Source organism: Pyrgilauda ruficollis, unplaced genomic scaffold (genome assembly GCF_017590135.1).
Source record: "Pyrgilauda ruficollis isolate IOZ18807 unplaced genomic scaffold, ASM1759013v1 scaffold47, whole genome shotgun sequence".
NCBI lineage: Eukaryota > Metazoa > Chordata > Aves > Passeriformes > Passeridae > Pyrgilauda > Pyrgilauda ruficollis.
In genome coordinates this window covers 4,321,244-4,335,834 of record NW_024526266.1, presented here as the reverse complement: position 1 = coordinate 4,335,834, position 14,591 = coordinate 4,321,244, and positions in this window count along the sequence as shown.

Sequence of the window (14,591 nt, the reverse complement as noted above, 5' to 3'; positions counted from 1 at the left end):
AGAGACTGCTTCCTACAGACACAGGGTGCCGTTGTGTCTGACACCAGAGGATGGCATGGAGGGATGGAGGAGGAGAGGATTCACACTTGAAGAAAGCTGGTCTGTTGGGAACTAGCTGAAAACTTCAGGTCAGGAGCAGCCCTTGGCTCTAAAGGTCACAGCAGTCATGCTCTATTGCCAAGGAGTCACTGCTGTCTGTGCACAGACACCAGAAACTTCTGACTGAATCATCCTGACATATGAATTCTTCCTTTTGGAACTCCTTTCCACCATCCCACACCTGTGGGTGTTGTTCAACCAAAGGTATTTGTAGCCTTCACAAATCTTTTAAAATTTCACTTTCTGGAGTAAGCCTCTCCCTCAACAGGAGCAGCAGTGGTGTAATTTCTTACCTTCTGACACCTTTCCCCTCATTCCATTTTTCTCCAGCTCAATACCTTGAGCAAAGGTTTCAAGCATTGAATTTATTTTTTTTTCTTCAGTCAGCGGAGAATTTTTCTCTTTTGTTGGGGGTATGTACATTTGGCCTAAATCCTCCCTAGCAGCCTACATCCCTCCTTGGCTCCAGTCTTTAGCAAGGACACGCATTGGATCTGCTACCTGGACCAAGATTGCTGTTGCCTGTGCCTTTGGCTCTCCTTGGAGTTGCTCCAAAGAGGGTATTTGGGTAGCACTTGGTGTACACATCCTTCTTCCTTGACAGGAAAACCCTCTGGGGAAGCCCTAGGGAGCAAAACCTAAAGACAAAGGGTCTAGGTCAGCAAAGACCCTTGGGTCTGGCAGTTCAGGCAGCTTTTTCCATCTCTAATCTCCTCCCCAGCTCTCAGCTGCGTGCCTACACACCATCATTTGGAGCTGACCCGGGGATCAGCCTGGAGGTGCTGGCTCCAGGGCTGGGCATGTTTGCAGATAAGCTTCCCTCAGCGATATTTGCATTTCGATTACATCAGTGTCAAGACAGCTTTTGGCCAGAGCCAAACGAGCTCCCAGCAGCCAAAGAAAGCAGCCAGGCCAGCCAGGGGCTGTGCAGAGCACACCGGGGAGGCAGCGCTCCCTCGGCAGCCCCAGGCAGGGGCACCGGGCAGGGGACAGCCAGCAGAGCCACCTCTGTGCCACATCCTGACCAGGCCTCTCTTCTGTGGGCTGGGAGAGGAGCTGTGGGAATCCCAGCCAGCCTTTGGGAACTCCCCGCAGCCATCAGCCGGGAACGCGAAGCTGTACATAAATATACAACCGAGTTTAGCGGCCAGGGTCATGTTTTAGAGAGGAGGAAAAGAATGTCACTGCTGTGCTTAGTGCTCCTTGACCCACTTTTGAAGACCAGGAGGGTTGGGGCAGACAATCTACTCCTGCTTTATCACTCGTTGGTGTTGCCCTCAGGGACAGGTCTGTGCCGCCATTCGTCCTCTCCATCCTCCTCCAGGACACCTTTTCTCTTGGCTCTGCCTGAGTTTAGCGGCCAGGGTCATGTTTTAGAGAGGAGGAAAAGAATGTCACTGCTGTGCTTAGTGCTCCTTGACCCACTTTTGAAGACCAGGAGGGTTGGGGCAGACAATCTACTCCTGCTTTATCACTCGTTGGTGTTGCCCTCAGGTCTGTGTCTCCATTCATCCTCTCCATCCTCCTCCAGGACACCTTTTCTCTTGGCTCTGCCTGAAAAACTGCACCTCAGTGCACCAAGGGACAAAACATTGCTTTCCAGCCATACTCCCACCTGATGTCACTCCCAGCTGTCCTTCCTTGACTGGCCACTAAGAATCACCTGGCCCAAAAAAGCAAATTTCAAAAGCAGAGAAACAATCTAATCACCTAAATCCCACTTTGCACGTGGTTGAAGGCCCCATCAGGAGGCAGGATTTTAATCATCCTAAATGCTTTCGAAAGCTGCAGTAGAAGCTCATCTGTGTCTTCAGTGCCCCAAGGGACTCCTGTGCCTTTGAAGTCCCTGCTGAGGGACCATGATGGTGGGAAGGAGGACAAAATCCTGGAGCCACAATTAAAGAGTCCAGTGGATCTCACAGTGGTTCAAGCTGCTCCTCCAACTCTGGCTCCATCCCATTTGCCCCATCCCTGCATTTGCCCACCATTCCCTGGGCCAGCTGGGAAACTCCCTGTGCAATGGGCCTGGGAAGGGGAGCAGTGGGAAAATGCCCATTTTACTTTTTGCAGGCGAGAGTGGTTTGGACAGTTGTTTCAACTGGGAAAAAAGCTCAAACCCTTGTCCAAATTGTCCAAATGTTTGGCTTTTGTACTTCCTCCAGTGACACATCCCAGGGCTTTAGTTGAAAAGGTCTTCTCTCTTCAGAATTAAGCTGTTGTAGGAAAAAAAAATCCTATCAAAACAGGAAGCTTGAAATTATCAAAGAAAAATATTTTCATTGACCTTAAAAGATCTTACCCTTTGGTTTTCTAGTTCACAAAATTTTTCAGAACTGACTCCTCGTCCCCATGAGAGATGAGAAATACTGTCAGTACCTCAAAAATGTTGCCAGAAGGGAAGAGTTATTAATTACCAACCTCTATTTTTAACCTGCAACCAAGAGTCACTTCTAATGGGTGACAAGTGGATTCCCTCGAGGCTCTGCCATTGGCTTCAGCAAGGCTTTTAAATCAGAGATAGGTTTAGAGATAGGTTTTTTGGGATGGGAAACACCCCAGTCACTCTGTAAAGCCCAGCCTATCCATTTCCAAAGCAAGCATCAGGTATCACAGGCTTTTGCTATCCATCTCTTTAGAAAAACAATATCATTACCTTTTCCCCTTACCTCTATTCCAGTTTAAAAACCTCATATTTTCTCCCCCATAACTCAAAAAGGGCTACATGGATTTTTTTTGTTTTCCTCAGAGTTTAAAAAAAAATCCCACCTGGTTAAGGCCAGGCACACAAAAATTTCAACGTGAAAAGTAAATGTTTTCAGAACTTATGAAAAGGAGGACTATAATGGCAACTGTTTTACTGCCATAATTATAACACCATGAACAGAGCCTGCTGCAACATATAACACTATCAAGCTCCTGTCAGCATTTAATAGAAGTCTTAATTAACTGCTGGGGAGGAACCTGGCAAAAATTTTTTTTCAGGAACACTTTTGGGAGCTGTGCAATTCTGGTTTTTTTTATTTATTTTTCAAGTCCATCTCACCTGGAGCCTTAGCAGAGTATGGAGGACAGACTAAATACAAGACACAATTGTGCATCTTGTTGGCATTACTTCATGACAGGATTTTCTTTTCTCTTAAACATATAATCCAGAAACAACAATGTTTGTGTTGGGTCAGAGCCAGACACTTCAGAGCTAGATTTAAACCTTCCCCAGGTTTGGGGTTACCCAGAGCCAGGGGACTGATTCAGCTTTTTGGGGACAGGGTCACGTGTGAGCCCTGTGGGGCTTTCCTCCCCACCTTCCAGCACCCAAAGATGCTCACACTCAGAATTTGGGGGAATATCCTGTGTTTCCCTCCATGGCAATGGCTGAGCTCCTGGGCTAGAGACCCAGGCACAGAGGAGAGGTGTGGGGAGGGTCAAGCACAACACTTGGAGGATCTTTGCAATAATTTCCTGTCAATGGTTTCACAGGAGAACCAGCTCAGAACCTGCCTGACCATTGTGTGGTTCCTCTCCCTTGCAAATTTGGGGAAATCTTGCAGAGGAAGGCTCATCTTGCTGCAGCCTGATCTCCACGTGCATCTCCAGGGACCAGCACACTCGTGGGTCTGGCCCCTGCACCCTTTCTGGAGTCACCAGGCTGGGCTGAAGAGGGGAGCAGGGTAGCGAGGGAGGGCAATTCCAGCCTGGGATGGGCAAGCTGCATCAGCAGCAGGTTTTGGGGTGCCTGGGGCACAGAGCCATCTTTGAGGGGAGCACATTAAGAGAAAGCTCTTCAAACATGCTGCTAAATTAGACAAGGAGCACAGAGGAGACACTGAGCAGACGGTGATAAGGGATCTGCCAGGGTTAACCTGGCTCTCCTCACTGCCACACCTGACCTGCCAGACCGCGTCTCACAAACGTTCTGGCAAGCAAAGAGCTTCTCAGCCAATGCCACCACAAACACTCCTTCAGTCTGGCCTGGCAGCCCAAGCTTATTTTCCTTCCCTTTCTGCCCCCTCCATCCCCCGGCTGGCCCCTGCTCCGGCAGAGCAGCGATGGGAGCTGGCAGGCCACATCCATTTCCCTGATAGCACCGATAGCCCGACAGCTGCTCTGTGTCCCTTCGGAGATTAGTTTGTTTTCCTAACACAATTACTGCCACGTGGCCCTGCTTTGTGCCGGGATCGAGGCTGGATGCAGATAAAGCAGCGATAAGATCCCAGTCATTCCAGACCCTTCACAGCCAGCTTTGCTCTCCTCTCTCCTCAGCACGAGCACCGCGGTTCCAGGTACCTGCTCCAGCCGTGCCAGCCCAGGGCAACTTTCTGGCCCTAAACCCCAAGGATTTGGCTCCCAGCTCTCCATGCAGCACCGAGGAGTTGTTGTGTGATGTGGCCGTGCCGGGTTGGGTGGGTGCAGCCATGAGATGTGGCAGAGCCGCTTATCAGTGGTAGCGCCCCGCTTTGGGCAAGCACAGCTGGCCAGCAGCTGGCTCCAAGCTGCACCCAGGCCAGCTGAGCTGGCTCTGCCCAGCCTCTCCTCCCCTGCCCTCAGGGACAGGTCTGTGCCTCCATTCATCCTCTCCATCCTCCTCCAGGACACCTTTTCTCTTGGCTCTGCCTGAAAAACTGCACCTCAGTGCACCAAGGGACAAAACATTGCTTTCCAGCCGTACTCCGCCCGATCTCACTCAGGGTTAGCCCAACTCTGCCTGCCCATCCCACTGGTGAATGAGGCAGCTTTAGCCCCGTGCATCCTCTCTCTGACAGGAGCATCCCAGCAGGGCTCACTCCGGTGCCTGCAGCGCCAGCACGGCTCCAGGAACATCCATGGAGCCACCACGGGGGCAGCTCTGGCACAACTGCTCTCCATCACATCCTGCAAAGGCTCCGAGTGTCTCCCAGAGCCTCCTGTGGGAATCCTCGTGCAGGGAACAGCTCCTGAAAGCCGGGCCTGACGTGGTGCACGCCGGGAGAGGACACTCACGGAGCCTTCAGAGAGACAAGCAGCCTTGCCAGATGTCTCCCATAAAGCTGCAAGTACTTTATTTTAATAATAAGCCTTAATGTATTCATTAAAGGCTCCCAGTGACCTGGGATGAATTTCCCCACTATTGTAAAGGGCTGTGGGAATCTGGAAACCGCTGCATTACAGTTAATAACTTTAATTTTACAAGGCCCAAAATAGACAACTGAAAAAATACACAGACTCACTGTTTCCAATTAAGAAGGGATTTCTTCTAATTCCTCTGCCACCGGCGCTCTTGTTTAGCAAACAACAGCTACAGATATGCAACCCTAGACAGGGGGAAAAGCAAACTGAGGGAGTTGCCTTTTGCATCTCTGTTACAAGAGCTGAGGAAGGAGCTGGGACCCTTCCTCCTCACTGGGTTATCAGAGCATGGAAGAGCCAGTGTGGCCAGCAACAACAAACCCACCCTGGGGCAGCCAGAGATAAAACTTTCACGCCTGCTTCTTAAGCCTCAAGTGGCTTTGATCCAAGGGAGATTATTTCCAATCCATCTTCTCCCCGTTCTATCCCAGCTAAGATAGTTAAAAGAGTTTGGTGAGAGTCCTGGGGGGCTGGAAAACCACCCCAGGGGCTGGGTGAGCATTCTGCTAGTATTTGGGGCTGCCAGATTGCTGACTTTAAGGTCGGGAAGGAATATTCACCCCCTGCCAACCAGCTCGGCAGAGATTGCCATGGATTTATTTTGCCTGTCTCTTTCTTTCTCTGTCAAATCAAGGGTAGATGGTTTCCCAAGGGAAAAAAAACCCCCAAATCTGGGAACCAAAACAAAAACAATCCAGCCTGATTTAAAAAAAAAAAAAATTCTGGGAATCCAATGCTTAACAATCCAAATATTTAAATTTTCCATTCGGTTCTTTTGGGTTTTTTCAGTTAAAGCTGGAGCTTTTTTTTTTTTTTTTTGAAAAGAGGCCTGACATTTTATGTAGAAGCATTCATTTTGTCACAAGTCAAGCTTTCTTGGGTGGAAAAAGGAGTTTCAAAGGCTAACATATCAGTCTGGCTGTGTTGGCAACCAACACCTGCCCCTTGCACCTCCAGATCCTCCTTCCACTTGAGGCAGGGACATGCACATACTCTCCTTACCACCACCCCAGCATCAATCCATGCCAATAATCACCTCTCCTCCTTAAGATCAGCTCCATGTTTCAAAGCAGATCCCAAAATCTCCCTCTGCAGACTTAGCCTGACACAGGGAAACACATTGCTTAGAAACCCACAGGTGATCTCAGCTCGTGCAGATCCCAAAACTCTCTGCAGGTCACCTGACAAACCCAGCAGGATGGAGCACAGTAGTTTTGGGTAGTCCTGCAAGAAGCAGGGAGTTGGACTTGATGATGCTCCTGGGAGCCTTCCAACAGAGGAAATTCTGTGATTCCCTGCAGCAGCCCACCCTCGAGACTCTCCCCTGCTCTCTCCTTGACCAAGAGCTGCCTGCGAGCAGCACTGGCTTCACCCTGGAGCAGATTGAGTTTTCCAGCCAAACTGATGAAAAAGAAAAAATGCTTTTCATATGCCTGGACTCGATTTCCCCATAAATAAGGCCGAGATGGAAATTGTGGAAGGGGGGTGTCAGAGCAGTAGGTCATCCATCAGGGCCACACTGAGAATGCTGATCCAACCCTGCTCCAGGAAAGCAACTTCAGGAAAGCCAGCAGGCACATCCCTACTCTCTGCTGAAGCCCCTGAGAGCCAGGCAATTAAAGATACCTAAAAGCCTAAAGGGACAGATAAGACCTAGATACCAGCTGGCAAACCCAGAGCCTCAGAAGGTATTTAGGCAAACTGTTTTTAATGGAAATCAAGAGCTTACTTTTGTGGGCAGGGTCTTGAAGTGCACACATGCCTTAAAAAAACCCAACCAAACAACAACAACAAACAAAAAAAAACCCAAAAAAACCCCACCAAAAACATTCCTAGTGGCTTTCCTGAAGCGATTCAGACACACAGGTTGTGTATCAGTGCTTTTAAACCTTCATGTTATCCCAGAAAACCCAACCTCCAGCCTGGTTGGGGTGCCTCCACTCTAGACATCCCCAAAACTTCTAAGAAAGCCAAACTGCTGTGCCTCACCTACACACCAAGAGACCCACAAGCAGCACAGACCTTCCCCAACTCTTGGAGCACATATTTTCTACTCCTGCCTGCAGCTCTACTACTGCTTTCTCACATCAATACTCTGACTATGGCTGCTTGAAAAATTTCCATCCAAACAGTTTGTAGCAGGACATTCTTCAGTCAAAAGCAGATTTTTTTTTAATTTTTTTTTTTTAAAGCACAAAAAATATTTTTGTGGAAATTTGCCTGACTTGTCTGAAATGTCAAAAACCCTAGAAAAATAAGATAGAGTTTTGGTCCCAAGCTGCAAAAATCTTGGTTTTAAACAAAAAAATGCAATTTGTGTGCTTTTTTAAAGTGAAAATTTAACTTCCAGAGAGAATAAATTCTCTTGCTTTCATTAAATTCTTCCTGGTGTGATGGGTACACTCAGATTTTCAGAAAAGCCTGCCTCCAGGGATTATTAAGGAAATCAGGTGTTGTGTAAAAGGGAAGGAACTGGTTGGAGCCTGGCAAAGGAGCAGAGCAAGGATAAATGCTTTGTTTCCAGCCTGATGATGTGTTCACAGCCAGGCATCCCACAGGTCTGCTCCAGGATTTTGTGCATTTATCAGTGACCTGGGTGCAAAACAAGGTGGATGCAGAGGACACAAGCCCATGGGCGCTCAGGATCCCATCACCCCAAGGTGGCCCTGTCTGATGGCACTGGGTGCAGTCAGGGGACACAGCCCCAGCCTTGCCAATGCCTCCCAGGGGTGGTTTCAGCATCACCCACTGGAGATGCCCAACCTGGCCCTGCTTTGGCCCCGTGGGGCTGTTTGGCTCCATCACCCCGTGGTGCTGAGAAGCCCTTGGCACAAGATTTTAGGCAGTGAGGAGACATCCCCCCTCTCCAGATACAGCCCTGCCATGCCAAGCCCATTTGGGGGGGTTCAGGCCTCTCACCCAGCATGGGAGCAGGGGATCCACACGCCCTGGAGGCTCCAGGCAGAGCCTCCAGCACCCATCTGGGTTACAAGTGAACATGAACTCTCCCTCCCCATCTGGAGCCCATGTACAGCAAGTGGCAAGATTTATATTGTGCTGAAGCATTCCACAGTTTTGAGCACAGAAATGATTGAACTCCAGATGTTAACAAGATGCAGGACCCTTTTTTTATTATTAAAAACGTGATTTCTTGTTTTGCTCATGACAAAACCCATCAGATTAACTTATTAGGAGAGGAACTGCCATCAGGCTGGGGGAAGCAAGGCTGCCTGAGAGCTCCCTGGAGCTCAGGGGAACTCCAGGGCTCCTTTGGAGCAGAGCTCTGTGCAGCCACTCCCTGCACTGCACCAGGAGCAGGACACAGGTGACATTGCTCCCCACCCACTGGCACTGCTGGGATGTTGGTGTCCTCGTGCCTCAGTTTCCCCATTCCTTAGGGAGAATGTTGGTCAGAGCTGGAAGGGAAGGCCCTGAGCAAACACACACCCTGCAGCCTCATCCAAATGAAATCTCCTTGCTGAAGTAGCAGAGCCTTTGCTAACAAGCCCAGGGCAGGAATGGAAACCTGCTCACATGTCACTGTTGAGTCAGGAACAAAAGTGAAGTGACACATTAATTCTCTTCAGGAGAGAATACTAATACTGAGTTGATTAGAAACCCATTCCTTTTTATACACTGTTCCCATACAGATGGACCTGACTGGTCATTTCATCAACACCCTCTCACCTTTGGCTAATTAAGAAGACACCCTTTAGTAAATATCTTATGAGAAAACAACTGTTCAAAACACCAGTTGCAAGACTGTTTTAATACTTTCTCTCAGCCTTCTCAAAACTCCCCAGAACAATTCCTGGGAAAGTTTATCTGCCTTTCTCTCTCTGACCAGGCTGTCAGCATCCACACTCATGCTCCTCTGTCCACCCTTGGGAAGGGCAAGGGGGATGGAGGATGTGGGGCTGGCACAACTCAGCAGGCAGCTCTCACACCCCAATTCCCCTCAGGGAGAGCCATACAGCACCTTACAGCACCACAAACTTCAGTTCCCATCAGAAAGGAAACAGATTTCCAAATACCTCTGAAGTCCTTGGTGAAGTCTTGCTGGGACCATCCTCCAGTAGTGCCAACATCTGTATCCCAGAGCACGGGCTGGGGCCTGCCTGGAGCTGTCACATCTTTGCTGTTTTATCACAGGAACTTTATCACAAGCTCATAACACACACGTCTTTGCACCATGAGATCAAACAGGTATGGGATGGCAGCACAGCCTGCTGTCACAGCACGGCCCCCAGCAGCTTGGGCTGCTCCCTGCTGTGAAGACAAAACATGTTGAGGCTGCACGATGGAGAAGACCCACATATGCTCATCACCCCGATGTTGTTCAGCCAGACCGGCTCAGGAAACTCATCAGCACAAAGCAGCCTCTCCTGCTAATCCCTTGGAGACACAGCATCCTTAGGGGTGCACACATTTCCACTTCCCCAGAGCACGTGGCAGCTCTAAGGACAGTCACATCTGTTTGCTCAGGGGCACAAAAACACTTTTGGGGACTCCCAGTGTCCTGCTTGGCCAGGCTGAGCTGGGGACAAGCCACAGTGATGTGGCCTCTCTGCACCCAGCACAAACATCCTCCCCACCCAGCATGGCCCAGAAAAGGCACTGCCCTGTCCCTCTCCCGCACATTTCCCTGCTGACGTGCTGCAGGGGGACACAGCCACCCTTCTGTCCGAGCCCAGCAGGCACCAAGCACTCACCTGCGAGCAGGAGGATGCTGCCTTCATAGGCCAGCCTTCCCAGACACCTGCTCTGAGGTCAGGACCCCCAGGAGGGCTGCAGCCCTCCACCAGCATCTCAGGAGCAAACCCTCCAGCCCAGCACCAAGAGCCACCTCCCTCCACAGTCTGGGCTCAGGAAAAGCTGCTGCAGATCACAGCAGTGTTTGTTCACCCAAAGAGGCCTCTTAAACAGAGCTGAGAGCTTTGTCACTCTGCCTGACCTGGTTTTATTCCTTCCTGCATGCTTTGAAGGGAGCTTCTTCCAAGGTAAACCTCTCCTTGCTAACTGTGCAACCTGCCTCCATCAACATTTCCTTCACCTCTTCCTCACAGCCTCCTGTTTCATGCACATCCCCAGGCAGAGCCCTGGGGGTGCCACACTCCCTCTTGAACTTCCCCTAAATTGACTGAATATGGAATTTTTCGTTCTGAGAACAAGAGAATCAGGTGGAAGGAAAAACTGTAGTCTTCCACTTTTTTTTTTTTTTTTTTTTTTTAGCAAAATCCCATAAACCTTTAATCCTCCTCCCTTCCCCAGAATCATTCATCATCTGGGGGAAAAAATTCTGAGTGCAAATGTAGCCAGGCAGTGCTGAGAGTGAGCACAGGACATTAGCACCAATCCTGGGCAGCAACAGCTCCGGGAAAGCCCATATCCACCATCTCACCTGAGCACAGCTGCTGGATTTGTGCAGTGGACAGGTCCTGCCAGACCCTCATCCCCTGCCTGGCAAGGCTGAGGGGTGCATTGAGCTGCAGCATCTGAGACACCCGAGCTCCCAGCTCTGCTGACACAAATAATTTCCCCCCCTATTCTTGGCACGGTGTGTTCTGCTCAAACACACTTCAAAGAGGCAGCTCTGCAGCAAGAATGTTTCAAAAAATATAATATTTCCATCTGTTATTCCAATAGCTTATGCTGTGGGACTCTCCTCAAGGACTATTTGCCTTTCTTTGCTCCTATTAGATATAAAAAATATTAAACCAGCAAGCCCTGGGGGCTGGCAGGCAATGCCTAGCAGGTCCTGTTCCCCTGCAGTTCTGCACCTCAATGCTTCTCCTGGGAGGAAGGTGCAGGCAGGGAAGCAGCTTTTCCTTAAAGGCAGTAAAATCCCCTTGATCCTCCAGCTTTATTTCTGCCTTGAGAACAAACAGCACCTGCCTGTGTTCGTGGGGATGCCCAGGATCCCTTCCCAGCCCCAGCAGCACCCAGGGGTTGAAACCACAAGCAGAAGAAGGCACAGGCTGCTGGGCACTGGGTGCTGAGCTCCCACAGCAGCCTGTCCTCGCTGGGGACATCCCCAGCATCCCTCTGCTCACCTCCTGTTCCTCACAAACCTCAACAGCCTCTGCCTTACTGCCAGCTGAGTCCAATCTGGAAGCAGATTATTGGGTGGAATAGGGAAAAACAGGCAGAGAGCTGCCTGCAGGACTCCCTTTGCTGGGAAGGCAGACCAGCAGCACAAGGGCACAGTGAGCTCTGGCTCTACAGCACCAGCAGGCACAAAACAAGCTGTGGGTTCAAAACAAGCTGTGGGCTCAATGCATCTTGAGGAGACCTGTGGGGTAGCAGGAGCTGGATGCTCCTTCCCTGGGCTGCAATAAGGACATTTTAAGGACACTGCTGTGCTGGACCTTCCCCCTTTGTGGTTTGTTTGGTCTGAGAGGTTTCCCAAACCATGCGGAGCAGCAAGGGCTGCCCCCTTACCCCCTCCCTGCCCTTTTCTGCCTCCCCATGCAGCCCTTCCCCCTCTGGGTGACCAAGGGCACTCAAAGCCAGTTGTTCTGGCCACCTGAAGAGGCCAGACCCAAGGGAAGGTGTGCATGAGAGCAGCAAAGCCTCACCCCCATCCCTTGTGGGCAAGGTGCCCTGTTGGATGGTGCTTGTCTCAGTCACCTGCTCTATCCCACGAGCAGAGACACCATGGGGAAAAGCAGCTTTCCCAAGCTTCCCAGCAGAGCAGCCCCACACAGCTGCCACCACAGCAGGTCCCTGGTGAGCAGCTTCAGCACAGGAGACTTCCTCAAGATCCATCTTCCCCCCTCAGAGAGTCACTAAGGGAGAATTTTTCAAAACAGATTCAAGGCTTCACAGCAGCAGCACGCAAGACTCGAGTCCCCTCCTCATTTCCCATTCTGTTCTGTGGCACAAGGTTTTACACTGCTAAGACAGAAAAGGATTCCCAGCCCCTTCAGAGAGCTGGAGAGATGAGAACTTCTACTTGTGAGCCACAGCCAGAATAAAATGAGCCTTTATTTTTATCTGGCCCATTATTAGTCACTATTTAGTGCTCCCAGGTGTCCTGTATCAAAGGCACATTCCTGGCTAAGCAGCCACCAGAGACTGCACTGTGCCATCCTGCATGGAAGCAGGGCAGAAGGGATCCTGAGAGCAGCTCCAGCCCCCAGCTCTCATCTCCTCCAAGGCTCCTGGGCCCAGGAGAAGGTCATGCCCCATCCCTGCACACACACCCAAAGGAGAAGCACAGCGTTATTTCCCCCCAAACTCCACAACCCAAAGCGTAACCCAATCTACTCAGCTGGAAATGGAGCTTTTATTGCATCCTGAGTAATTCAGAGTTCCTTTTTATAAAACCAAGATTACTGCCCCCACTTCCCCAATTTAACAAGCTCCTTCTGACACCCTACCCTCCCTGCCCATCAGACCCAATGGAAATCCCATTCAGGCTGCTCCTAGGGTACCAGTACAGAGAAGGTGACATCAACCCCACTTCCACCCATTTCACATCAAGGATGATCTCAACCTTAAAGAGGCTGCTCCTAGGGTACCAGTACAGGGAAGGTGACACATCAACCCCACTTCCACCCATTTCACATCAAGGATGATCTCAACCTTAAAACAGTCCCACAGTGATGGCAGAATGAGGCCACCACTCTGTGGCAATGTCCCCTCTGTCCATGGCACACCTCTCCGTGCCCTTGCAGTACAAAGCTGTCTTGAGACAGTGTCTGCAGACTTGGGCAAACAAAAAACAAACCCAAACCACACAATGAAGGTTGAGTTCAGAGTCTGTGAAAGGCGTGTTGGCCATTGGGGGTTTCCTGCTTGTCAAGGTAAGGGGGAATGAAGTCATTGAGCAGGGCTGGCAACCTGGAGAGCCCAGTTATTATTTTTAAATGAAAGCTCAGGTTTTGCAACATATGAAATCCATCATGCCTTTAGCCACATAAATACATCAAGGGGTCTGGATACTTGAAGTCCCTTTTCTCAGTTCAGTAATAGAGAAAAGCATTGTACAGTGGCACATATAGGGAGCCTGAAATTTCAGATGGCTCTCATTCAATAATTTTGTCAGCATTTGTGTAATAGTCATCACTAGCAGTTAATATAACTCATAGTAAATACCAGATTGATGTTTAACAATGTTAAGATGCAACCTATAAAACATATGCTTGTGTAATTATACTGATAAGTTTCCAATCAGCAACAACAACAACAAAAAAAATCTGTCCACAGCTCCTTACAAAGAATTGAAAAGATCCCAGCAGATTTGCAGAGGGGCTTTAGGAGCAGAACACAGTGAGGTTCAGAAGGGAGCATGGGCACTGGCTGCAGGTCAGGAGCAATAGGACTGTCTCCATCCTGCTCACCATCCTGTGCCAGCCCTTCCCTCTGCCTGACCTTATGCCAGGCTCTCAGATCCTCTCACCTGCATGAGCAAAGGCAGACGTGATGCTGGGATGGGAACATCCCTGATACTCCCTTCATCCTGACTCATAGAGGGATCCAGGTGGATTTCCCATGGGGCTGGGAAGTTTCCCAGTATAGGGATGGAGAAGGCTGTCTTAGACACCTTTTACCCAACATAGTATTTAAATTAAATCACTGGAGCACTGGAAATGCCCCAGCAGGACTATTTGCAAATATTTTCCTCAAGGATTTCTTTTTTTTTTTAATGCTATATTTTGTAGAAAAAACATCCCTCAGAAGGGCCAGCTGTCTTTCTGGGGCTGCCTCACTTCACTGCACCCTCACTGACCTCCACCAGCTGCACCCAGAGAGCAGCACATCCTGGGCTGTCCCATCCAGGGCAGAGAGGGAGCTTGGAGAAGAGCAAGCACCAAAGGCATCCTGCAGGATCACTGCACAGGTGAGGCACCTGCCAGCACCTTCACTCCTTCCCAAATAAGCTCTGACCCTCCAGCCATGGCAGACTTGCACAAAGCAGCCAGTAAAGCAATGGCACAGGAATCAGCCAGCACTCACATTCCAACATCCAGCTACACACTGGCATCATCTGCAAGCAATTAGAAAATATAAACACTCACAATGAAACTTGGGTTCCTATACTTAGCAAGACTTTAATGGGTTTTTCTTCAGCCAGAAAAACCCTATTAGAGTGATAAATTAGTAGCCTTTTTTCCTAAACCAGCATGAAACCTTACAATGGAAAAATGACAAAAGGAGAAACATGCCCATTTTTGGCAGCCCTGGCAGGGAAGAGGAGGGGATGAGGAAGCAAGAACCAGCCCAGCAAGCAGAGTGGCTTTTCTCCAGTGTGCCCTGACCTGGGGGAGCCAGAGTGTCCCTGAGCCAGCCACCACCTCCAGCAGAGCCCAGCATAGCCCTGTGGCTGATAGAGCTGGGCTGGGCTCAGGAGCCCCCTGCCCTCCACCAAGGCAGTCTCCCAGCCC